This window comes from Sebastes umbrosus, chromosome 10 (genome assembly GCF_015220745.1).
Source record: "Sebastes umbrosus isolate fSebUmb1 chromosome 10, fSebUmb1.pri, whole genome shotgun sequence".
NCBI lineage: Eukaryota > Metazoa > Chordata > Actinopteri > Perciformes > Sebastidae > Sebastes > Sebastes umbrosus.
In genome coordinates, this window is record NC_051278.1 from 13,397,320 (window position 1) to 13,422,016 (window position 24,697).

The window sequence follows — 24,697 nt, forward strand, 5'->3', positions numbered from 1 at the left end:
AAACTCTACTTGTTGATGCATTCAAGGACGCCCCGACAATAGACACCATTTGAATTGAAGGTATGATCATAATCCCATTGCTCACATTTTTTAATGTTTTACTTATTGGTCATTGTTCGGGTTCAGCTTCTTGCTCATGAATGCAAAACACTCATTTCCCATATATAATTTCAGATGTTGCAGCATCCATAGCTACATGTAGCCTACCAACAAGTAAAGCTTTCAGTAATGTGACAAAAACAATAAAGGCAACAAAATATGTACAAACCAGTTTGACATTTAAACCAGTTCATTTCATAGCATGCTAACATGAATAATCTGGTTCTATAACGTCCAATCTCTCACTCACAGTAATTCCTGTAGTTGAATCTCACCTGCGATTTGTGCATATAAGGGCCGACAGGGCCAGTAACTCTCACTGGATTATAACTGTTTCAGGTGAGAGGACGATCTAATCTTCCATTCCTCCCCTCCGCTCACAGCGAGCTGTCAAGCAGTCGATAAAGCAGCCCATCCTTTCCTGACTACACCCCTGGGTGAGAGTGATCTACTGTGCAGGCTAGTAAAAACGTTTTTTTTTTCTGTCCCTCTCACTTTACTCTTCTCCCTTTCCATTCCCCACCTATTCTTGTCTGTTATTATCATCAGCCAGGTACCTCTGACTCACGCAGAGGGACATGCCTTTCATCAAGACCATTAAGCACCTTGCTAGGCATTAACAAGCCTCTGTCCAAATAGTGTTACCCACCGCTGCCATCCAGGACACTGCAGCACAGCTGACACCAGCCATTTAGCAACACATCCATCACTTAGCTGCAAAGCCACAGAGTTAAAGAAATTGTCTTGTCTGCCTTCTCTACACTCTTCATAATCTACTCACATCACCTGCTTTCTGATCTCAGCATCCTGACAGGAAACAGCATTCACTATTTTCCACATATCTTCTATTGTCATGATGTGGTGATTTATAAACATAATGTACATTTTAACTGGCAAGGTGCTGGGAAAGCAGCCGATTTGACTGTTATCAGGCTATTAAATAGGAGTTATCACCATCCCGTAGATGTAGATGTAGGTCAATAGGGTCAATAGGGCCCGTAACCTCTAGCGACCGTAGTAATTATGACAGGTGCAGAAGCGGAAGTAGCGCGCTGTAGTATAGACAGCACGAAAGTCCATAAGGGGTGGAGGTCGGGGACGATTGATGGGACACAAAACATTTGGTTTTCACTCAGGAGACCGGAGTTCACATTCCATGTGAAACCAACAATGTGTAGTTGTCTTTGTGTTTGTAATTATTTTAATCCAAAACACGATGTTTTTACCTAAATTTAACAAAAAAATGTTTTATCCTAAATCTAAAGAAGTTGTAGTTTTATTGCCAAAACCTAAAGAAGCTGTTGTGTTTAAAACGTGACATTTCATTCAGTTTTACAACATGTTGAACGTGTTGCTTTTAAGTTTCGCTTTCACTTTTACAAAGTAGTAGGTGTAGTAGGCCCCTAATGACCCACATCTATGGTGCTTATAGCGACTGATAACGCCTATTTAATGTCCTGATAACAGTCAAATAGGGTGTAGAAAGGGGCTCTCTGACCTCAGTCACCCTCACAGGAGAGGACTTTAAATTTATGGACTCCAACATGAAACCTGATGACATTAAACAATGGGAAAACACACAGGCCTGTGTGTTCAAGCACACAACCCCTGCTGAGAGTTACTAAACCACTCGCAAAAGTACGAGTGATGATCCACACTCATAAACTTCACTGTTATCATTTCGTGCAGCTGGTTCGGAGCATCTTGACTACACAGGCGGACGTAAATCACTGGTCCTGTATGTATGAGAGAGTGCATGTGTTTGGTGGGATCAGAGAAAGTTTGCCACCGTCAGCATCATGTGGAAGGGCTCTCTTCTTCGTAAACCAAAGCTCCCGGAGCAAAACTGCTGTCAAATGACAGACTTCCACTGTGTGTTAACTGGAAACATCGGGGCTCTGGTCAGAGCTACAGGAGGCACAGAGAGGCTGCCTTCTGGGAGACAAAACAAAAACATGTCCTGAAAGTGAAAGGGCATTCACTGAAGCAGAATACATGCAGGTTTTACAGGAACGTCTGAAGTGGACAAAGCTGTCCTCCAATCAGCCGCTGTTGGTTTAACTTAACTCAATCCAGCCGTCACTCCTTTATCAAGATTAAAGATCACGTTTCCGTGTTCACAGGCAGCTTGACCTCTTCGTCTTCATCTACCCAAGAACTTCCTCCTCTGACTACTCTCATATGGTACCAGCCTTGTTTCTGCGATTTTTATTCTCCCACGACGACACAAAATTTCAAGTTCACGTGAAAACACAAGCTGGGACACTCTGAGACGTGTTATTGTGCTTTTGTGTGTCACTGAGCGCAGAGATGTTTGCCTTAGGCCTGAAAGGACATAATACAAAGGAATGCAAAGTGAGGCCACACCATGACACACTCTAGTGTCTCCTGGCCAGCCCAGGGCGGTGTGCACACAAACACCCTGCCAACACCTTGCAGGGAAACTGGTGACGGAGCTCTCAGCCGATCCAAACACAAGAGGAACTAGGCATGTTTTGTTTTTTTCATATAAATCATGAATTCATCCTGATTATGTACAAGACAAGGGAGAGCTAATTCCACCAGTGGCAGTGGCTACAGTGCAGGTGTTAACATTTTAGTAGCAGACTTTAAATGCAGTGTTTGTGATCTCACGGCATGAGGTCATGGGTACGGAGAGGTCAAAATGAAAACACAAAAAGTGGAAAAAGTGAATAACTATAAAAATATACATACATCACTTTACTACAGGCCCATATACAGTACAAAGACAGGGACACAAATACAAACGTGGGACAGATGTATGCACTCATATAGATACATGTAAGAAGATGTGTTATGTTTCAAGGAATATTCTTTCCAAAAATCTTTCTTCACAACATAGCTCAACTCCTCATAGCACCTCTGAAGTGGCGTATTTAGAGATTTATTGGCAAAGCTATGTTTTTTTGGAACATACCAAGCATGAATATATAAGAGGATTATGCTGTAGGAGTATTTTGAGAAGTTTCCGTGGAATGTTTTGATATGTTTTGACACAAATTTTTAGCATTTCAGAAATTCTGTACGGATATTTTTAGTCCCCAGAGGATGGATCATGCTGACTTTGGTAATTCGCTGACTTTTCCTCTTGTACCACCGTGCGGTTAACATTTGTGTCTATTAGTGAAATGTTTCAACATGTAATGTGGTACAGACATTCATGTCCCCCTCAAGATTAATTTTTGTAACTTAATTTTCCATCAAGCGCCTTCATCAGATCATCCTTATCCATACGGCTATCAGGACGTTCCAGGAGCAACAAACTCTTTAGAGCCACCGTTCAAGCCTACAGCTGGTGAGTATTTGATACTCAAAAGACACATTTGCAGAGTATTCCTTTAATATGGAGGTTTTCTCTCAGTTTACTACATGAACCAAAAATGTTGAATTCATTTTACCGCACGCTCTTAACTTTCCGTGTCAGCTCAGTCGCATTCATGTGTTTAATCGATGCCATTTTAATGTGACTTTACATCACTGAGCTTTATTGTTCATCATCATCCAGCTCAGCAGATGTTCGGTCCAACTCTTCTTGCTCGTCTCTCTCCGCAGCTACATATCAATGTGCCACAGACACAGCCAGCTCTGAACAGGTGTTCCTGCTCACGCGTGTGAGATCATGGCTTGTGAGGGAGACATTACAGCGAAGATGGTGTCTTTCTTCCACACTCCTTCTCCTCATCCTTCATCCCTCGCTTTCTCCATCTGGAGTTCTATCTGTAACCCATCTTCTATCCATTACCACATCATCCATCAACAATAACGCCAAACACTGTCTGTCTCTTCCCTTGTAGTAAAAACCTAGCAATACTGCTCCGACGTCCTCGCTGCACACACACACACACACAGAAACACACGATCACTGTCACCAAATCCATCAACCAAGTTATTTTCATGTTAATCACAGAGCCTTTATTGCTTCACCCCTGACCAGCCTGCCCGCTCACCTCGCTGCCCGCTCTGAAAAGCTCCGATTGTCCCTTCATTTTCAGGTGCCTTCGGGTGACTCTAGGACGGCATTGTTTACCCTCCGCTTCTGAGATGGGATCCATGCAGCCACCCAGTCAGGTGCTTATCTGATGCAATGGACCATTGATCACCTTCTACCCCTTCAATGAATCACCTCTCTGTTAACTGAGTGGACAATCATCCACTTGGTAACCTAAAACTAACCTCATATATTGCTGCTTCGGGTTCACTAGACCTCCACTTGTTGGTGGATCGGGTTCAACTGGGAATAAAATGGGATGTTGCATTTCATTTGGGTTGCGTTGATGCATGTCCTGAGTTCAGTAGTGTAGCGGTATGTATACCGTATGGCAGCACTTTGGGTGATCATCCCAGCAAAGCGATGAAGACACGGTGACGTCATCTTAAAATAAACAGAGAGGTTGACAACTTTATTTCATAAACCGTCTGTTTAAGAAATCCCACCAACTGTTCCGATCCTGAGAAGCCATCATAAACCTGATGAATGATTTTTTATCGGGGCTGTAAATATTTATCCATTGCACAAATCCAAATTCCATTAGTGGAGTAAACATAAACATATTTTTTTCTTTCTTAGGCAGGCATATATGAAATTAAACATTGTAATGCTGACAAAGAGTTCAACTAAGTGCCACCATATGGTCAATGGTGGTTCTCAGAGCTGCATTGTTAGTTGTGTGCGCAGTCTGTTTCTGACAACAGCTTGGCTCTCGTCAACCCTTCATCTCCAAACACACTGCATGTGGTGCAACGCGGCCCGGCTAAACCCCAAACACAGGAACGGTTTGTAATTTGTCATGACTGTGTCAGAAATGAACTGATGTGTTTGGGGTTGTGGAAAGCACCCATTGAAGAGGGGGGGGAAATGAAGGAATTGGTTTGTTGTGGGTGTCAGTGATACAACAAATGGCTCATACACTCAAGTGACGTCCACATCTCTTTGTGACGGGGTTTATGTTAGCCCGAAAAACCGCAGGCACGAGGGGTGCCAAGAAGTGGTGGAGCGCAGGGACCGGGACTTTTTTTTTGTGCATTTGGCAAGCAAATTATTTCTCGCTTCTAATGATGTGCAACATTTTCATATAAATAAATGTCAATTTTGCAACTCTTTGACCAATTTATGTAACACAGCTGTGGTTCTCTTTCCATGAAAGTTTGACATTTCTGTTTTGCTTTTACGAACTTCATCCGGTGAGGAAGTGATTCATTTTGTTTGTGCAACAATACCAAGAAAAGAGGAGAAGAAACCCAAAGGAAGAAGATGTCCCAGCACTGGCCACACTGTTAGAAAGATAGATAATGTTGTGCAAAATACTGCAGAAATTACAATGAAGCAACAAATATATCCAATGTGTTTTCATCCCAACACATCGTATACTGACGCTTTGTCAGACAGCTCGGCGTCACTCTTTTCGGTCACAGTAAACACGTGCTTGACAAACGCCCTTGGAGGCACCTTTCGGTCGTAGTAAACAGGTGTTTAATGTTGTGAAGTAAACAAAAACACTTGCTTAGGTTCAGGCAATCAAACCACTATAGTTAGGTTTAGGAAAATACAACATAGTTGGGCTTAAAACTACTACGCTTGCACAGTGAAAATGACACTGAACGTTGTGAACACAGGACACGAACGAACAGCTGATTGTAAACCCTTACTATTAGTATACTTCTTTTAAACTTAAAATAAGAGAGTATACTTTCAGTTTACTTTTTATGTACTTATCAGAGATATACTTAACAAAAGTATACATAAGTAAACTTAGCTTATACTGACAAGTATACAGAAAAGTCTAAGTATACTTGGCTTATACTGACAAGTATAACGAAGAGTCTAAGTATTCTTGGCTTATAGGCCAACTTGTACTTAATCTTTTGATCGAGATATACTTAAGAAAAGTATAAGTAAGTGTTCTTGCCTTATAGGCCTACAGAGAGGTATACTTGGCTTGTAGTTGTGCTTACTTTTTGAGAGAGTAGCCTATTAAAGTGTGACTCACAGTACACGAACAGCGGTGTCCTGGATGAAAGCCTTGTGTTTGTTGGACCCATCCACCTCTGTGTCTTTTTCCTCTTAAAGCTACGTCACCACACTCCCGGCGCACTTTCTCTGTGCATTTAACATTGACACGGATGGGTTTACATTGTAGTTAATGGAAAGAGCGGTGCGTCTCATACCAACGCTAAAGAGTGCGGTATCTAATGCCGTTGGTATTTGACGCCCTTGGAATGAGAGCAGGCTGATATATGAATTAAAAAACTGATTTTGCATCTTGACAAAATTCCTGCATCATGTAATCTTCAGTGAGCTCTGCAGAAGCGGCAGGGGGATGTGGCCCACACCACATGCTCCCATTTGTGCGTAAGGGAGCTCATTAGCCACCACTCGGTCCATTACTGGTTCCGGACCTCGTCCTCGTGGCACCAAACTGTCTGCACCCATAGCTTCTAAGAGGGTGGGTTGTGAGGGGAGGGGGGCGAAGGCTAGATGTTGGTCCTCTGTGCTCCCCTGAGCCGGAGCAGATAGCATCGCGCCAAGAGCAGCAGCCCTGAAACCTAACCACCAGCACCCCCTCCTCTCACCCCCCGACTTAATTAGGCCATAATTTTACTGTATGCCACAGTGAGGAGATATGGGCCGTGTGGGGAGAGGGAGCTGGGGTGAACGGGGGTTTAACAGTGGCTCCTAAAGTCCCATTAAAGGATTTCAGCAGCTTTCCTGGGCTCACGTTGTCATTCACTCACCCACAAATGTTTTGTTTCAGTGCAGGTCAGCGTTCCTCGATATACGATCAGTGGCTTTAGATCAATAGCTGTAGGAAAGCAGCGCCCCTACAACTGAAATTGAAAAATATGGTTTCGCCATCAGCTCGGAGAAAGTGCTTAATGGCTTCCCCCCTCTGAGGTGAGCCCATACCGCTTCAAGAATGTGAAAATGGGTAAATAGATTAGCATCTCGTCCTTCATACTGTTTTCACTGGAGCCCGTCCAGTTGGCTTATTGCTGAGAGAAACAATGTGTCCAGTGTGTAAGCATTACCTCCTAAAAAGTTTGGGCATACAAGGTGATAAATGTTTGCACACACGTATACTTCTCACACTTTCCCACGTCGGGCAACCTGAAAATACACACACACACACACACACGCACACTGCCATTTCGTCATATCTTGTCAGTGTTACTCAGCAGTTCATTTCTACCAACTGTTCCTCAATCTCGACAATTAAAAGAACCCACAACCTGACGCCTAACAGAGGAATGTGTATCTGACCAATGGAAAACAAGCTATTTTGCACAATAACTCTTTCAGACATTGCTAAAACCACACTCAAGCACACCAGCCCCAATTTTGGTCAAAATGGTGTATTTTAATGCAGCCAGATAATTAACAAGCCAGTAAATTATAGCTGAGTAAATGGGCCAGGCTGTTGTTCGACAACCTCTACACTTAATGGCTTTATACTCTTTGCATTCTTTCATGGAAGGAATGTAACAGGGTGCGAATACAGCGCCAAGAACTACACAGACTCAATCTCCCAATGCCTCTTTCTCTCTCTCTCTCACCTCTCTCTGTGCTCTGCAGTACCTCTCGCTCCCTGATTCAATCAGTCTTTGTCCTCAGCTTTGTGGTTCACCATTGAGAGTCATACAGGCATACATGTGTGTGTCTATATGCATACAGTGCGTGCCTATGTTACTATTTGCGCTGTTTAAACACAACACGCTGGTCTTTTTTATTGCTTACACATATTTCACAACTTTTCCTGCCCTGGAGCTAGAGGAAGACCAAACATCCTCCATCGTAAATTTTCTCCAAGAGCACAACCTGGAGAGTATGCCACACAGGAAACCATATACACACACACACACACACACACACACACACACACAGAGGGTGGGATGGAAAAGGTGGGGAGACAGAGCATCATATATCACAAGTACAAATGAAGATTTTCATTTCAACAGAGAATATTTACCATTTTAACGCCTACTCAAATAAAAGGATTCCTATCATGAAATGGGTGTTTTGAAAGTGATTTAAAGCAACACCTTATTTTTTCCACAAAACTGAAAACGCATTTTAGCCGATCTCCCCTCATATGAATAAACTAGGGCTGCAACTAACGATTATTTTCATTGTCGATTTATCTGTCCATTGTTTTTCTAGATTAATCGATTAGTTGTGTCGTCTGAATGTCAGAAAATAGTGAAAAAAGTCCATCAGTGTTTCCCAAAGCCCAAGATGATGTCCTCAAATGTCTTGTTTTAGATATTCAGTTTACTGTCATAGAGGAGTAAAGAAAACAGAAAATATTCACATTTAAGAAGCTGCAATGATGGAATTTTTACTTTTTTTCCTAAAAAATGACTCAAACCAATTAATCAATTATCAAAATAGTATAGTTGACAACTAATCGATTAATCATTGCAGCTCTAGTTTTTTCATAACAATGAACATGGCCTCTTAAGTTTACTTTGAGTCAATCCTAAATACACCGACCTGCTTCTGTAAGTACTTGCAAGTGCACCAAGTCCTCAACTGAAAAGAAATTCCCCAAAAACGTTTATTTACAGTTTAAAATTGTCATAGAGGAGTATACAAAAAAATATTAATATTAAAGAAGCTGAAATCAGAGATTTTTTTTAATTATCTTTCTTTAAAAAAATAAAAAATACTCAAGCCAATTAATCAATTATCAAAATAGTTGGCAATTAATTTAATAGCTGACAAATAATCAATTAATCATTGCAAATCTAGAATAAACAGTGGAGGGCGTGGTGTTTGCAGGGGTGGAAATAACAAATTACATTTCCCTCTTTACTGAAACAGTCATTTTTAGTGAAGGCCTTTTGTGTAGCAGGTTTTTTTTGTAAATCTGTAATGTTACTTTTACTTGCCTACTATTTATTGCAAGTATTGTACTTTCCTACGTTTCAAGTCGCAGAGTAAAAACAAAAGTCACATGAAAAAGTTCTGATAAACTGTGTGAGAATGGAACAGAAGAAAGGAGATGTTATTATTATTTTATTTTAGTTAGTTATTATTATTATTATTATTATTATTATTATTATTAATAATAATAATAATAATAATAACAATAATTATTATTATTGTTATTATTATTTTTTTATTATTATTATTTATTTATTTATTTATTTATTTATTTATTTATTTATTTGTTTATTTATTTATTTATTTATTTTTTTATTTTTTTATTTTTTTATTTATTTTTTTTTTTCCTGCCAATCTACTGCTCCACACTCCAGTCCAGTAGGTGGTGGTAATGCACATATAAGCTAATAAAAACCGACAATAAACACCACAGAAGAAGGGGCTAGAACTTCAAGTACAGCCACATTAAGAATCACACATGGGGGGTGTTGTTATAATTAGCTTTATTGTACCTCGGCATAGTTAACAGAAATGTTGCATCTATTGCTGGGCTGTGAGAGTGAACGAGTTGAGGGGTTGAACCTGGAGCAGGATGTGGAGGATTTCACAGTTTCTGCTCAGACAGGTGAGTCCAACAACACACTGCTCAACTCTCCTGATGAGATTGCTAACTAAACACTTAGTTGCCTAGCAACATAGTTGCATGTGCTTTGTGGTCTCTCCTTTGTGTGTTTGCTGCAGATTTTGATATTGTTTACATGCTTTGGTGATGTTTTATGCAACTGTGTTTTATCTATTGTTGATCCTTTTTTTTTTTTTAGGTTCAAAGTCTTTGTACAAAATCCAATAAATCACAGAAATAATTGTACAAACAAATTATACCCCCTAACCCTACACTTGAATTGTAATTGATTTTGAAGATTTTTTACATATGCTAGCATATAATTTTATTTTAATAATAAATAACGCATCAGTAAATTTATCTCTATGTATTTATTTGTTACATTTTGTTTTACAAAGTTAAGAAAGCAATGTTTAAGTGAAGCCTGATGTTGCCTTACACTTAAAAGAATAATCCCAGTCACATCCACACAGTGAGATATTCAGCTTATTGATTAAACACTGGTATCGGATCGGTACTCGGTATCGACCGATACCCAAAGCCCAGGTATTGCTATCGGTATCGAGACTGAAAAAGTCAGATCGGTGCATCCCTACTTTCCAGCTCTGGGTGTTTGTGACTGCCCCTCTTCACTTCAGCGAGCTAATGGCAAATCAAATCTGGGGAATGTCCTCAGCTCATTGCTCATCTTCAGGACGCCTGCCCAATTAAATGGATTCAATTCATCAGACGTGATTCATCCCCAACACAAACTCATATTTACCTCAACTGTGATTGATGAGGATCATTATGATGATTCAATTTGGTCTAAATGTGTTCGTGTGACAGCCGTCTTTGTCTTCACAAAGGGTCTCTGTCTCTCCCTCTGTGGATCTGCGCTGTGAATGAATTCATTTGCTGTATGTGTGGGTGAAGACTAAAAGGGTTATTAGTTGTTATGGTAGTAGGTAATGTGTACGCGTGTGCAGTATCAGTGTCATGTGTGGTGTGTGTGTGTTTGCCATTCAGGAAATGGGCTCTTTTGCTGCATTTTCTGTGGTCTCGCATGTTTTGTGGTTTTGGTTTTGGACTCGAGGCCGTGGCCGACAACTGGACACTGTCAGGAATTTGTGGTCAGCTCTTTTGTTACACACATAAGACTTCGGAGGTTTCTCACACCACGGCACCAGCGAGGAGCCAGGCCAGCGTGTGTTTGTATTGTCCATTGTTTATTTGGTTTTCGTGTTGAGTGTGTATATAGATGTCCGTGATTAAAATGCAAAGGGATAATAGGGGAAAAAATTTGATTTCCCTCCGAAGTTGAGTAACACACTATTTGCTTTTGTGACGACATTCATGTCGGGAAAGGCAGTTTAAGTGGAGGAGTCATTGCTCGCTGCTCATTATGTTCATTTTAGCTTGTTTATTTCTCCTGAGAAAAGACATAAAACTGGTCAGACTGACGCCTGAGACACAGAGAGGGGGGGTAGACAAAAGAAAACCTACACACAACTATACCTAAACTGTACTCACAACACACATTCACACATTACCGCTGTTGCATAAAAACCTTGTAGCTCCAAAAACTTTCCAGGAACTTGAAAAGCAGCCTTGTTTTTAAGCTCGCCTGCAATTTTGAGATTATCCAGTAGCTTTTTGAAAGTAAAGAGAAGCATGGTATCCTTCAACTGAAATTTAAACATAAAAAATGACTGAAATAGGATGTAAAAGGTTTTCACCTAGCAACTACAATGTACATTATACTATAAATACAATAATATACTGAATTATGTGAGTAACTTATGTAATGTGATATGAAATCTGATTCTCAGATTGTTTTTATTGTTGCATTCCTGTCAGAGGGTCGTCTCCCCACGGCCGTATATAAGCTAAAGAAGGGCTGTTGCCAGAAAGTATGAATCCCCCGGCTGAGCACTAATTGCATGATTTAAAGCCTCGCTGTTGAACACCTCGGAGAGGCCCCACGTTGGCCTTGTGTGGACATTATACAGGCAGACCTGTGCAGGGACCGGAAGACAGAAAGTGGGGGGAGAGGAAGGAGGAGATGAAGGTTACAGTCGCTGATATGAGACCTCGGTGCTAATGGGTAACACCTACCTGATTAGATTAACATACGACCAACTCCTTTCTTTTTTTTCTCCTTTCTGGCATGCGGATTTCCCATTTAGCCCCGATTTCTTTTAACAGTTCATATTATATTGCACGTCATATAAATGACTGCAGTAGCACATGCTGTCCTGTGTTGTGTGACCTGCAGGGCAAGTGGAAACCAGTTCAGAGACACAGGTGAATTCACCCTCATCTATATGGTGTGAAACTGATAAGACTGTTGTCTTAGTGTACGACTGTAACAAAAACCTCAAGATGGTCATTAGGGCTGTGTATTGGCAAGAATCTGGTGATACAATACGTATACCGGGGTTCAATATAATGTGATATAGTGCGATACTGTTTAAGCAAGGCGATATATTGCGATTTTTTTAAATGTAATTTTAGAAAAATTGTCATAGTATGAAGAAAACACCAGAAATACACCATTTTTGAATAGGTGAAAATAACACATTTATACTGCATGCAAAAAAACTGCATGGTTTTAGCCCAAACTGCATGTGATTATCATAAAGTGGGCGAAGGGGAGACTCGTGGGTACCCATAGAACCCATTTTCATTCACATATCTTGAGGTCAGAGGTCAAGGGACCCCTTTGAAAATGGCCATGCCAGGATTTAGCGTAAGTTTAGAGCATTATTTAGCCTCCTTTACTTACACCCATAGTAGTCATTCATTTTCGGTCAGTTTTATTCAGATGTCGATGGCAGAGAGTCAAAGGTCAAAAAGGTCACTTCAAACATGTATTTATTATCAAATTTAGTGTCAGCTAAATACAAAATATTATGGCTCTACTTTGCGTTTTTGGTAAACAGCCACTGAAGCACTTTTAGCTTGCCACTCTGTAAGCTTATCCTTTTAGACAGAGGAAAAAAGAGAAGAAAAAAATCAAGAATAGGAGAAGAAGTATGATTAAAGAGTTTCCCAGTTTGCAAGCTAAAGCTCTCTGGAGATGCTCTCCTGTCACTCGCACTAAGTGCTGTTCCTGGAGGAGTTCTAAAGCTCCCAAAATCCACCTCACCACACTCATAGCCATGAGGCCTGGGAAGACCATAAAGCCTTTTTACAAGGTGAGATGACATAAAAACGCAGGGAGAGCAGAGAACGAAGGGGGTAATATCTCGGAAAAAAAGACGAAAAACCATTCTCCTTTGCTCTCTTTCTTCCTCTATTATTTGCGCGTGTGCTCTCTCATTGTTTGTGTGTGTGTGTGTGTGTCTGAGAATGAATATGTGTGTTCACATGTGTGTGTTTGAAGCGACGTGGCTGGCGTCAATGGGTGGGCTGGTGAGCCGTTCCTTGTCTGCCATCACCCATGTCCACTTACACACACTCTGGGCCTCAGTGGGAATGAAGAGGGGATTATGGCTGCGACTGATCCTGGAGGGGCACGCACTTAACACTACTGTAAACAACAGGGCCATTTGAGTGGTTCACACCAGGCTGAACTCGAGAGGTGAAAGCTGGGGGGACACAATCTGACTGCACATATGTTGGGGTGTGTCCCTTGAAGATTACTGATAAATAGAAAAAGCAGTGGTGTTGAAGAGGACGGGCATCTTTTAATCAAAAATCTGTAACTTAGTTTCGCTGTTTTTCATGCTTTAAAGGATAATTGTGGTTTATTATCACAGTGCAGATCTGATGGGGCAAGAAACATGACTGGTCAGATGATCAGAGGGGTTTTAAATAGGGCTGTCAATCAATTAACATATGTAATCGCGATTAATGACATGATTGTCCTCTATTAATTGCAAATTAGACACAGATTTTTTTTTTTATTTGTTCAAAATGTACCTTAAAGGGAGATTTGTCAAGTATTTAATACTCTTATTAATGTGGGAGTGGGCAAATATGCTTGCTTTATGCAAATGTATGTATATATTTATTATTGGAAATCAATTAACAACACAAAACAATGACAAATATTGTCCAGAAACCCTCACAGGTACTGCATTTAGCATAAAAAATACGTTCAAATCATAACTTGGCAAACTGCAGCCCAACAGGCAACATCAGCTGTCAGTGTGTCAGTGTGCTGACTTGACTATGACTTGTTCAAAACTGCATGTGATTATCATAAAGTGGGCATGTCTGTAAAGGGGAGACTCGTGGGTACCCATGGAACCCATTTTCATTCACATATCTTGAGGTCAGAGGTCAAGGCACCCCTTTGAAAATGGCCTTGCCAAAAGTTTGGAGCGTTATTTATTTTATTTTTTTGCGGGGATCATATTGCAATTTCGATAAAACGACTATTAATTGTACAGCCCTAGTACAGTTTGAGTAACAATGCCCTGTTCAACCTCATTTTCTCTTCCAAATATGCTTGGCTAACCACGGGGTTTGATTAAAACCCGTCACTGCTCATGTTTTTGCCCTGTCAGACTTCATTTTAGTGATGTTGTCGTGTTCCCAGCTCTCAGTAATTAACTTGGAGACCACAATATCATTCATATTCATTCATCATTCATATAGTGATGATGGCCATAACAAACACAACAATGGAACAATGCACAAGTTATACAATAAAATGTCATTGTCCTTTAATAATAGTTTGCGTGGATGAGACGAGACATTTTTTGAACCCCGCGATGGCTCCCGCTGTGATCGCTGGGAGGTGTGTGACTCAACTCCAAAGCCTCAGAGAGGACATGATTATTTTTGAGTTTTTTGATATATAGATCAATAGTTGGGCTACATTGTCCAGGCCTATCGATGTGACTTGCCAGTTTTGTTGTTCTGCATCAAATTCTCTCAAGTGGTCTCTGCAGGACTTTTGCTATTGTCTTTCAGGGAGAGGCCTCCAGGATTCAATATAATGGCCTCGCTTGGAGGAATGGGATAAAACAGGGCCCGTTCCAGGAGAAGGAGAGCTAGAGATGGGGCTTAGTGATGTTTTTTGCGTGACAGGAGTTCATATAAAAAGATTTTGGTCCATAATTTGCTTGGCTTGGGCCAGCTCCAGAGAGGCAGAGGAATTTTATTCTGTTGCAGCAGGAGTCGTGGGGGGATGGGGGAGAACAGAAACCTGCCCCGCTAAAACGCCCGACACAATATGGTTCACATTTTTTCTCCCTCGTACTAAATGTACCATGAATTATCTCGCTTTCCAGTTGAAGGGGAAAACTTTGATTTCATCTCATGTGTGGCTGAAATGCAGCATTGAGCGCTACAGTGTATGCACTCCACGTAGCCTGACTGCCAGGCAACTCACTCTGCTACACTTTTCACTCCGTCTTCAGACATACACATCTACTCCTGCACTATATAGGTCTGGAACCGAAATGTAAACAAACTCCATGAAAGAAGTGGGTGAGTCAGGAGTCTGCCTGTCTCTGCCTCTTTACTTCATTGTGTTTGCAGCACCACGTAGAGTGCTGATCATTCCCAACTGCCTCTGCTGATGACAGCCAGGGCACAGACTTCCATAAACACAATAAATCACTTTTGATGATAGCGACTCATCTCACACCAAATATTCCTTTTTTTCTGTCTTTTCATCAATTGTCAAGGCATTCTACGCGGGCAGCCAAATGCAACCTGAGCAGCTTTCTGAGTGCAATTCAAACATCGTTATCATCATCATAATACAATCTTCAACAAGCCAGGCCGCGTTCAGAGGTTACTAGTAAAGTAGTTTAGTCCTGTACTCTGCTGCTCAGTGTGAGGCCACTCTGCCTCTCTCCCATGGGAACGATCCTCAGAGTTAAGGCTCCGGAGCCAAGGAATTTCAGCGAAGCACCAATGGTTTATTTTTGCAGCCCTCTGTGGTGCGTCTCAGCCTAGCCGAAAACCAGCTCAGCTCAGCCTGGCTCTGTGCAGCTCACGGAGCAGTTCAGGAAGGGCCCGTCACTCCAGATGGTAGTTCAGTCGCTGCCAGCAAGAGGGTCTGAAGGCCTGGCTGCCGGCCTAGAACCACAACCTCTGACAGGCTAAAGCCTTGGGCCCTTCGAAACCAGCACAAAGCACCTTTTCAGGGGCCCTCTCTCCTCTGCTCCCCCCCTCTCACTGCTCAGCCAGGGGCCAGCCACCTCATGGAGCCTGGGAGGGAGTGTATTCACAGCAGAAATGGGCTGAGGTTCAACCTACGGATTCATATGTTCCCAGCTGGGATAGACGGAGACCTGACTTTAATCAGTTTATAGACCATGTATACATAATATCAGAATATTTAGTGTGCAGAGGAGGTAGAAGCACCGCAGCGATGTATTATTGATCAGCAGCGTATTGATTCAGGCTTACTGCGGCAGCTTTAACTCACTCAAGAGCCCAAACTCTTCACTGGAAAATGTGAGAAATGGACAAATGTGTCAAACCTGGAGGAGATGGATTCTAACCTGCGAGTGAACCCAAAACTCACAGTGTGTCTGAGTTGAAGCCTGCAGCACACCTTGAACTGTTTGGCCCTCGCTGTGCATGTATGAACTACCTCGACCGCAACACTCTGCCCACACCCATCATTGTCTCTGACTGAAAAAAAAAGCACCGATCCATAATGTTGCAACACTTAACCATTGGCAGGTGGCGGCAAATCTGAATAGGGAAAGAGAGGCACAGAGGCAAGAAACTGTGGAACTAAAAAGGCTTTGAGGTATAAGTGATTAAGTCAGGAGCTATAATTATCCCGTCCTGCCTGGGCAGGACAGAGCGGGCTCTTGTTGTTTCTGTGCAGGCAGGCAGGTATAGAGGCACGTCACTCACTGCACACTTTTATTTAATGACCTCCTTACTGTACAGAATGAGAGAGAAAAGTTTCCCTTTACCTGCCCCCAAACTTTCAGCAGCACACAATCACTCCAGCCATTCAAGTCAGAAAGGGGTAGTGAGGGGGATGAGGGGGGGAGCAGGGAGACGCAAACACAGGCAGAGAAAGAACCAACAAAACGTTGAAAGCATATTTGAAATTGACAAATTGAGTAAAGGGGTGGGGGTGAAGGGAAATGAGCTGTGTTGGCATTCAGAGAAACAGTGGACTTCTTGTTAGCTGGAAAGAGTGATGCAGGTGAAAAGGGAGGGGGGAGAGTCCTGTGGTGATTTATTTCCCATGTGATTTATATCCCCTGTCTGTCACCATGGCATTGTCATGGTGATCATTCGTCATTTAGATTGTGAAAACAGCTCCACCTGACAAAGGTAGGCGCCAACATTTGCAGCTGAGTATGCATAAACTTTACTCCTGAGCTCTGCTGGGAATGTTTTTTTCAGTACGTATAATATACCTAGAAATGTTGGGAGAACATAGCTTTATGGGAATTATTCATCTTATTCAGAATGACTAGATGTTAAATATTAAAATGTCATTGCCTCTTCAGGAAGGATTTTTGGCTCCGAGTCATGCATTTGACAATTCTCTCTTCTGCTTTCACTTTTGGAGACCAAAACAATCCTAACCTCCCTTTTCAATCAATCCTAGCCTCCCTTCTTCCACTTCCTGCTCCTCCTCCTGCTCCCCTTCCCCCAGCTACAGTGTGTATGTGTGTGGACTCCTGGGAGCCATAGCTCTGGCCAACGGCCCTCCTGCACAGTTTCAATTAAACATCATTTATGGGCACGCTTTTTTTCTTTCTTTTTTTTTTTTTACGAGCGTTTTTTTATTGGCCCGGGTCTGTGTTTACTCATGACAGTAACAGTGCTGGAGTGGTTAACTGTCCTGCGTGTACATTGCCATATATCTCCATCCAGTCTGTCTCCTGACACGCAGGCCAGAGGAGAGGAGGCAACAGACTCTTTACTGTCTACGACGCACTAACAGCCACCTTTCTGTCCTCCTGTCAGTAATATAGTGCTTTCAGTTCAGCTCACCTTGTGTGAGGGAAGAACTGCTGTTTGTCTCTAAACTTGGCCTCTGATTTAGTTATTTGCTGTTATCTACACATTTAAAATGTGAATCCAAAGTATATTAACTCCAAGGAACATAATAATGTAAATAAACTGCAGAGACTCTCTGCTGTGACTCTGGCTTCATCAGGTGTCCCTGCAAACGCAGCTGTCAGCGAAGCATGAGAGAAGAACCGATACAATACAATAAATAAATTCTATCATGAGATAAAACCCACTGTATGCGAATAAAAATGGTGCTATAGAATAAAGCACTATCTTTAAAGGATTTCGGGCCGTCAGTGAGCGTCTGTCGGCTGAGTTTTTGTGCTGTGTTTCGCACCGTCGGCTCTAGTCTTCCCGTGTCGAAGGTATTTTTGACCGATTCGGCATGTTGAATCGGCATCGGTGAGAGAAATCACTCTGACTGGCTGTTCAGCTTAAGCAAATCAGTGCACGAGAAGAGAAACAAAGTGAGGAAAGCAAGCAGACGAGTAAAGTCAAAATAAAAAAAAAAAACAGAGGGCTCTTCTTCATCTCATCTGATCATTCCAATACACAGATATTTTCACAACGACACGGCCGTCTGGAATGAAGCTAAGTGGTGAGTGAGAGTGGTATGAAAATGGTCGACAAACGCAACGACAACAACAAAGTTATTTCCTCTCATGCAGGCACAGAACGTACAGTACGTGGTAGTCAATCATTTGCTGTAGTCTTTGCAATGTGTTCAAGAGCAGCTTTTTGGCCAAGACACAGGTGACGTGAGGCGACGCAATGGTCGATCTTCGGCACCGTTAGTTCTTCGATGTCGGGTTGGTGTGTCTGAGCTTTAAGGCCTAAAGAAATTAACTCTCTTTAAAACCACAGCATTTTGAATAGAAATCACGGCTGCAACTAACAGCTTTTTGAATTAAGGGGGCACTCAAACAATTTAACATGTCAAAATAAATTCACTAGTCACACAGAGTAGCTTTCAGCTTGTCAAAACAGACGTATAATATCATCTTTGGCTCTGAAGGAGCTTTCTAAACTCTGAGATATGTACTCAAGTGACATCACCAGGGTAACTCGGTCAGGGCTGGTGGAGACTGCAAGTTTGTAATGGAAGTTCTGTGGAAACTGGGGAAGGTTTAAAAGACGTTGATGTTTACCAGGCAGGGACGATAGACACTACTCAGTTGCACTGTGGGAGCCCATATTTTGGGAGGGTTTAACCCATATTGGGGCTACGTTCCAAATCGCATACTTTTTTCTTTTTACTTTTAGTACATACTACAGCTGTCCTTACAAAGTATGTACTTTTGCATGCATACAATTGACATACTACTTTGTCATAACATTGCGCCTTGAACTCTGACCTTGTTGCTCGTGTATCCGCTGCGCAGAGGATTGTGGGTCAGAATAGCCAGAAAAGTTTTAGTTATTTTTGGCATACTGTATTTGACAAACTATGTATTGGGACATACTAAATCTTTTTCTGGCATACTAAGTAGTATAGTAGTACGGGTATTGGAATGCACAGTAGATATCTCGACCTCTGCTGCATCAACTTTGACCATCCTTTTTTCAGTCTGTCTCTAACTTTATGAAAGTGCAATACTAAAGCGCTGAAAGCTCCAAAGCTCAGTTTCGTATAAAACACAACTTTGCCTCAGTCCCACGCTCGGTCATAAGCCCAAATAAATCTGTACTACATGAGGCATTTTGTTTGTGCAGAAAATTGGAAAACCCAAGTTTGACACCTTGGCAGGACATCATTAGCATGCGTCAGGGTTTATGGCTTTTGATGTCACCAATGACATCATCGGTGCGAGACAAGACACGGGGGAATAGGGCTGACCGTTGGGGTGAGTGTTGTGATTGGCATAACTGGGCAGGGACCGTTATGACTAAGCTCATTTATGGAACACACCCAGAGCTGTTAAACATGCCACGCTAGCCCAGTGTAACAAACCTCACCAGTTTAGTGTGCAACATCATTTTTAAATTCTGTGTGCATAGATCAACACTTGCTCTATTTCCTAAGGTGTGCAATATTTAACCTACTTAAATCTGACTACACACTATTAAATAGGTCACATTGCTCCCCTGTCTCCTGCTTAGTCGACAAACAAAAGCAGTCTAAACTCCTCTCAAAGTTTGTTGAGTTCTGGCAATGCTGCCCTGTTATCTCCCTCTAAACAATTTAGTTTCAGCTCTTCTTTTTCCACTGATTACACTCCAAGAGCTGTTACCTCAAGCCTTCAGACAACAGCAAAGTCAGCATATAAACCAACTGGAAGTGGAATCTGTGAATTACAATCGCTCAGACACAATTGCACCATTAGCGAATGTTTAGAAGATCCCACGGGGGAAACAAAAAACCACACACATCGTCGCTCGCAACATGCACAACAGTCCCACACGCAAACACACACTCGACTTGTTTATCCTTCCATGCAGAACCAGACACGGTACCTTGCAAGCCCTTAATCAAACACAAGTAGACCCCTCCCTCTCATGAGCACTGACCTGGCGATGAACCATTCATTATCTGCCGCTCAATGCAAGTTGTAGGTTGAGGAGCGCCGGCCTTGACGGATACTCTGACCCCATTGGTCAGTGGCTAAGAGTTTAGAGAAATTTCTGCTTCAGATGAAGGAAATAAAATAATAAGATTAGCATAGGGAGGAGGCACAGATGTCTTCCCAGAAATTAGATTTTGGTTGCTTTGTAACAGCCTTGTTTATTAGGCAAAGCTTGGTGAGGGGAGAGAGTCATACTCAGGATTAAGCCGTGGGTACAGCGGTCACTTGGCAGCTTTGTTAAACTTTAAGTCACCCTCCAACTACGCCCACCAGCCTCCCACCCTCTGACCCCTCCTCCCCTCCTCTCCCTGGGTTGGTGGGGTCTTATCTCCAGTGGATGTGGGCTCCTCTGGCTTCACACAAAGCCTCATGTTGACATTCCAGAGGACCGAGCCTTGTGCAAACACACCAAGCCCCACCAGATGGCTAAGGCGAGGGAGGACAGGGCTAGGACCAAGGACGCGGAGGAGGACTAGGAAGGACGGGAAGAAACAGCGAGGATCAGAATGAAAAGCGCTTTTACCACCAAAATGTCAAGCTACCCCAGCAACTCATCAGCATGTCACACTGCCAGATGGTCTTCTATCTTCTGATTTCTTGAACAAAAAGCTGGTATTCGTCCGTCACATACATACACTACTCTTCCAGCCACTCTCCCATCTCCCTTAAGTCAGTCAAAGCTAATATTTGAGGGTCACTGGGTTAATCTTGAGGGCATTAGGAAACCGTGGAGCAAAAACCCCTCCAAATGAAAAACTCATTTAGGGCTTTGACTGAGCGTGGTGGGTCGTGTTTATCGGAGGAGGGCAAGAAAGTGTCACCGCTCCATGAGTCCTTGGGGCATTTGTGTTGGGGGGGGCAAAAACAACATCAGAATGCACTCACATTACAGTAAATATATGAGAGGTTGCAATATTTGTTTTTATTTCTGCCAATAAAAGCAAAACTATTCGAGGCCATGTGTAATGATACATTTAAAATTTTAACTTCAATGGACAAGGGAACTGTGCAGCATATTAGAGTGAGAAATTCTCTGATTCCAGCTTCTTAAATGTGAATATTTTCTGGTTTCTTTACTCCTCTATGACAGTAAACTGAATATCTTTGAGTTGTGGACAAAACAAGACATTTAGGATGTCATCTTGGGCTTTGATTGACATTTTTCAGCATTTTCTGACTTCTATTAGGGCTGACCCGAATGCTGTGAAGCTTCGAAGCTTCAACCATTGCCATGATAATCGACCTCCAGATCAGTATTCAAATGCTTCGTTTTTTTGTTTTTTGTGTTATAATAATGTATAAATCCCCAAATATCCCATGAAATATGGAACAATCCCACATAATCATTATTCATACATTAATTATTATTAGTAATTTTCAGACATATATCCCTGTTTGGTGTGTGTAGAGGCAGGTGTGTGTACGGTAGTGCAGCAGCGGCGCTGTCCCGGACAATGAAACGGGGGACATGGAGACAGAAGAACATGTCATTCTGCTGCACCTCGAAGTTTCAAATACCTTCGAATATTTCTCATTGAAACATCAAAGCCAAAAAATGGTATTTGGGACAGCCCTACTTTTTATAGCCCAAACAACTAATTGGTTAATTGAGAAAATAGACAATGAAAATAATTGTTAGTTGCCGCCCTACAGCTTATAAAGAGCAGTCATGGATTGTGCAATACAGTATAATCATCTTTATAGGGTCATTTAAATGTTTATTATCCAAATTCATGCTATAAATATGCAGTTTTCCTAGAGCAGAAACACCCACAGTGAAGGCTTTACTGAGGGTAGTCTGTTTTAAATCAGTTGTTAGTTGCCTTCACATGGTCACTGACTGATGACTGAGGTCATAGGTAAACCCATCTATTTATTTACCCTCACATCATTATCAATATGTAAACACAACTGATAATGTGAAAGAGCTTTGCTCTAAGTTGGGACCCATTGCGTCACATTACTGACATCAGATAACGTGTATTTGTCTCACATAAGTGCAGTGGCAGCTCAGAGGGCATTTTGTCAAGATGGAACAAACTAATCCTGTATTTGGTCTCCCTGCCTGGAGTTCACCCCTCCCTGCTCGCTGCTCCCTGCCTGCCTGTGTGTGCCATCGGTTTTACAGCACAATAGACAGCCGTTCTGATAAAAGTGTGCAATAGCCAGTGTGGATATCCGGCTGCCTTTCTCTCCGCTCCCCCCCTTTTAATGAGGGTGTATGGTGCTGTGGTTTATCTTTCCAATCCTCCTCCAATCCTCCAGGGCTGGAGCTGCTTTCTCCCCCCTTACTCTATGGAAAAAGAGGAATGTTTTCTGACTGCCTTTTCCCTCCAATCCCTGTTCAGGTTCCGGAGACATGAGGGGACACGTCTATTGGAGGAAGACTCACTAGTGTGTGTATGTGTGTTTATTCAGAACAAGTTCAAACCTGGTAATAGAGGGGATCAAGATTTATGTTAAAGCACTTTTTTTCAACTTAATAGGCTGCTCACCTTGCCAAGAACTGTTGTTGTTCTCATTCTTGCTGGTTTGAGTGTATATTTTACAAACAAATGTTTGACTTTCAGATCATTTTTTTGTTACTATCCATTCTACAATTATTTCACAACATGTTCTAATCTTCAGTTTATTTTTAGCCTCGCTAGCTCTTGGTGTGGTACTGTCGGTTTGTCCACCACTTTGGTCCAGACTTAAATATCTCAATAACTATTGTAGGGTTGCAACTAACCATTATTTTCATTGTCGCTTATTCTGTCGCTTATTTTATCGATTCATCGATTTAGTTGTTTGATCTAAAAATGTCAGAAGATGGTGAAAAATGTCGATCAGTGTTTCCCAAAGCCCAAGATGACGTCCTCAAATGTCTTGTTTTGTCCACAAGTCATAGATATTCAGTTTCTTGTCATAGAGGAGTAACGAAACCAGAAAATATTCACATTCAAGAAGCTGGAATCAGAGAATTTAGAGTTTTGATTGACTTTTGATTGAAAAATGACTCAAACCGATTAATTGATTATCAAAATAGACTGCGATTAATGTAATAGTTGACAACTAATCGATTAATCGTTGCAGCTCTTAACTATTGCATGGATTGTACAAACATTTATGCATAAACCTTGCTTACTCTGAGTGATCCTCTGACTTTTAATCTAGCGCCACCAGCAGGTCGAATGTCTTATCCAGTGAATTATCTCAACATCTACTAGACAGACTGCGCAACATTTTGTACAGACATTCATGGTTCCCAGATGCTGTACATTAAGTTAATGTACGTTTACATGCACAAAATATTCCAGTTTTTGTCATTATTCCGAAAAGACAATATTCCTACTAAGCTGTTAAATTAAAATTAATATCCCACTAATATTCCCGTTTACATGCAGCCATGCACACTCCGATTAATGTAGCCGGTAGAGGACTTGTTCGACCGTGCGAACACAGCCTCCCTCTTTCATTATACCCCCGCGACAATGTAGTCGTAGTATAATCAGGTATATAGCACTCTGCGTGTCCGTCCGTCCTTCCGTCTGTTCGCGTGTCACACTTTCGTTTCCGGAGCAGAACTCAGAAACTGTTTAACTTAGGAACTTCAAATATGGTATGATGGTTGACATTGTAGTCTAGTTGTGCCTTTTGGGGGTTGGAAGTCCAGGGTGCACAATATTTTTTACATCTTTCTAAAAGGGCAAAACCTTTGGCCCTACTTTAGTAGGGGTCTAGCAGTGAGCGTATGTGAGCCATGCTTACTTTTTCCTTGTTCCTTCAACCACCGTCTTGAAAATGTCGATGGTGCAATATTTGCGCATATCCAAAAAACCTGTTGATATCCAAAACTTTCATAATGTTTAAAAGTAGGTGTGTTTCTCTTTGGACATGCATTTCCGAAAGCTGCCAGCTAGTTGGTTTGTTAGTATCGTTGCCCAAGCCTCGCAGAGCTTTTAGTATGGCTGTAGACTTGTTAATTCTATGAATCCTATTATATGAACCTGCAACAGAATAATGCTTATAATGAATACTGGTGTGAATTATGCTGTTGCTTCAGAAGCTCTCCCAAATGCCATGACCTATTGCCTCTATCTATGTCGTACATTGTTGTGAGAACATTCCTGCTACCACCATTACTACATACAAGCTCATCCACGGCTGCCACTATCAGTCACCCTCGCTCATAGATCAACTTTGATTAACTTACATCAAATCAGATAAATCAACTACCCCCACTATGCTGAATTAAATCTGTTCCGATAAGAGAAATCAATCAGCTAATCAGAGCACCTATTAGTCTAACAAAGACTCTCTGTCTGATCAAAGTCAGACAGATGGAGACACAGAGCCACGCTATCATGACAATGAGGAGTTCCCTGTTCATTAACAAAATTGCTTTGGCCAATGGCATGAATTCAGTATCTTAACTTGATCACATTTATTCTGTTTGTGCTGAGCTTAGCATGAAGCCTGATCGGCCTATCAGGACAACTTAAGTAGGTGAGAGTTTTTAAGGGGAGACACTACAGGGGGTGAATAGGGTAAAAAATGTAACTAATAGATCTCACCATGAAACTTCCCCAGTTG

At 41.8% G+C, this 24,697-nt stretch overlaps 2 long non-coding RNA genes across 2 annotated transcripts; both read left to right on the forward strand.

Annotated features, from left to right (window-relative positions):
- The first annotated feature begins 1,117 nt into the window (after nucleotides 1–1,117).
- LOC119495411 lies at nucleotides 1,118–23,749 on the forward strand. Its single transcript, XR_005208477.1, has 4 exons — nucleotides 1,118–1,129; nucleotides 10,809–10,811; nucleotides 11,080–11,088; nucleotides 23,617–23,749. It is a non-coding gene; the product is annotated as an uncharacterized LOC119495411 (long non-coding RNA).
- Nucleotides 3,099–5,215, forward strand: LOC119495410. The gene is made up of 3 exons (XR_005208476.1): nucleotides 3,099–3,187; nucleotides 3,326–3,415; nucleotides 4,113–5,215. It is a non-coding gene; the product is annotated as an uncharacterized LOC119495410 (long non-coding RNA).
- Nucleotides 23,750–24,697: the final 948 nt, after the last annotated feature.